Here is a 3,203-nt window from a genome sequence, read left to right on the forward strand (position 1 = left end):
TTTTATGGCTGGCACAAAGCACTTGCGTAGCTCCTCACTAGGGCTCCACGTGCAAGCAGATGACAGGTGTTATTGTGAACCACAACTGAAAGCATTTTCCACAATCCTGGCTTTCCCATGAAACCCTGGCAGCATGATAAAAAGGTATCATGTAGAATTCCTTCTGGAGTCCTTATTATCCTCCTGCCAAAAGCCTGCTCAGTCTTTAAAAAGAAAAAAAAAAGAAGAAAAAAAAAAAAAAAAAAAAAAAAAAAAGAAACAACAGCAAACCTCCATAGGTCCAAAAAAAGGATATTGTTTAAATAGTGTGTAATAGCTGTGCGTAATACTTCATCGTTCCCTTTTCACCTGCATTAGCACAGCCTCTGGAGCAGGAAGCGTTTTGGCATAACTAGATATAGCCTTAAAAAAAGAATCTCCCACACAGGAAAAGACTCATTCTGGGCGACCAGAGACCAGAGCAGGCTGTCCCTCTGGGAAAACATGCCCTTTAATTTAAGCTGAGGCTACTTTTAGCTGCTGTATGTGTAATTTTAGACTGCGTTCACTTTTGAGTTGCAACATGTTCTTTTAACTGGATAATGGATTGGGCTATGGACTCTTCCACTGCTGAGATGCGGCTCTAAATAAAACTGAAAGAACTGCCCTATGGGGTCAGAGCAGAGGTTCGTTTAACTTAATATCCTGTCTCCAACACCTGCCAGTAACTGCTGCCTGGTGAAAGAATATAAAAGTCACAGCAGAAAGGGCTGAGTGATTCTCTCCTCTGTGGATTGTCCCAGCTCCTGGCAATCAGCAGCTTAAAAGCACTGCTTAAATTAACTAACAAAGTCGACTCTGACACATAGATTTCAGATCCAGAGACCTTTTCCAAAGTTGTTCCCACCTGTAACATTTGTCAAGTAGCAAACTAACTCCTCCATCCTCATTGCTGCTTTGAGAGAAGGTGGAATGAAAGTAAAATGGTGCTGATAATCCCAACATTCAACAGAAGCTGTCCTGTATAGAAGGACATACAAAGTGGTAAAAGCAGGCCAGCTAAATCTAAATGTTTAGGTAATAAAGGAAAATACCCATAATTCACTAGAAATACATATAAAGGATACACCAAGTGCTTCTATTATTTCCTTTTAATCTCTATATGCTGTAGTTTTGTAGCAAAGAATCTTTTTCCAAACAATGCATTTGACCATCTTATTTCTCTCTGTTTTGAATGCATGCATGCATGCTTGTATCTTAAGAAATTTATATTAATTCTATTGGAATATGGACTGAGGTTACTGAAGAATATTTTTTGAAAAACAGACAAAGCAATAAACACAGATGGTCCCAGATTTGCTCAGAAATTCCTGTCTAAAGGCATTTTGGTTTCCTTTCTCTACTAGCAAAGTGTAAACAGCACTGTAAGAATCAATCCGGCACACTCCTGTCACACCACTGACTGAACAATCTTTGTTGGCCACAGCTCCTTAAGAGGAGTTTCTACACTCTCTGTGCTGACACACATAATGCAGCCAGCTAAAGGCTCCCTGTACAGACACTAATGCACCATAGCATCATCGTTATTTTTATTTACTTACAGAATGCCAAGCTTGATACAACACTAAACAAAATGGACATGGTCCTGCCCTAAGAAGTTGCTATGCTTTCAGATATACCAACACCAGTGCCACAAAACAACTTAAGCCTCTATAGCTCCCTTGAACTTTCTGTTTCTTCTTCAGAACTTGACAAGTTCATGCAGAAATATCTATTTCAGTATGAGACAGTATTACCCTACAGCTGTCTGTCACTGTCCTTTTGCTGGTGCAGGCTGGTTGAACATTTCTGATTGAGTTCAACACAAAAGTCAGGTGTAAAACCCACCCAGGGAAACTGGCCAGGCACAGGCAGTGAAGGTCAGAGATAGGCCTGAGATTCTATAGGTTATTTAGCTCAAGTGGTTTCCCCAAAAATGTGTGAAAAAACACTGACATTAACCTGGAAGAAGATGCGCACTGCCTTTTCCAAAATCACCTTTTTTTGAGTCTTAGTCCACTGTAATTCTTAGCAAAGGGATTCCACACAGGCTACAAAAAAAAACAAACCAAACCAAACCAAACCAAAAACAAAACAGACAAAAAACCACTTCAAAAGTTAAGTTGACTTTTAGGAGAGAACTGGGGACTGTTTCTGATTGCTAAGGAGTAATACAAATTAGAAGTAGGACCTAAAGGTGGAGCAGATGTCTCTCAGATGTCAGCTGAAAGAGACATGTCTCTGTGTCCTCTCCACATGGTGAGTGTGCACAAAGGAGTGGGGCAAGAGATGGGGATGACACCCAAGCGCTTTGAGTGCCCCAACTTCTCCCTCTCTGCCTTTGAAATACATCAGGGGGATTCGCAAATAATCTGCAGCATTGCTCTGGGAAAATGTGTGCTGTGGATGCCATGAAAGGAAAGTGTGAGTCAGGGGCTGAGGGTGAGGAAAATGAAGTTCTCTTTTTATCCCCCATAAACCTGCACCTGCTGGGGGGAATCGACCTGCAGACAGGGCGCAAGTGAAGGAGCAGGCAGGTTGCAAAACATAGATCACAAAATGAATGCACTGCATAGCACATAAGCTCTGTCACTTAACATATGAACGTTTCCACCTTCAAAGCAAGTAGTTAAACATATAAAGAATAATAACTCCTGTTTAGATATTTTTGGGCTATAGAAAATTAAAGGTAATATCAGGTTTTAGTGTTTAGAAAGCAAAATTTAAGAGGCAGATATCAGATAAATATTACAGTCTACATTTTTGTGAATAAAAGGCTGTTATACAGTAGCTCATACCTCCTCTCTTAAGAATGAATTTTCTTTCATAGGTGTGCATTCATTTGCCATAAATAAGACTCAGAATGGGGAACAGTTCTTTGGATCACAATAGTGAAAGCAAGGGAGTGAGTGCATCATAACTGGTGGGTAGGATTTCATAAAAATGTTGCAGATAACCCTTGAGGATGAGGGCCCCTAGCTCTGATGTCCAACGTTAAAGGCTGCTGCTCAGTTTTCTGAAGCTGCAGGACATTATTCATACAGGGCTATGCTGGACAGACACAGGGCAGTAATGAAGTTTTGGTTAACTCAGTAAGATGGGGAAAGCATCAAGAGAACCCTCTTGATGATAGTTTTGCATCTCACGAGTCAAATTCTTGATAGATATCAAATACTACATGGAAT

The sequence above is a fragment of the Tyto alba genome, unplaced genomic scaffold, assembly GCF_018691265.1.
Source record: "Tyto alba isolate M040663 unplaced genomic scaffold, T.alba_DEE_v4.0 Super-Scaffold_22, whole genome shotgun sequence".
NCBI lineage: Eukaryota > Metazoa > Chordata > Aves > Strigiformes > Tytonidae > Tyto > Tyto alba.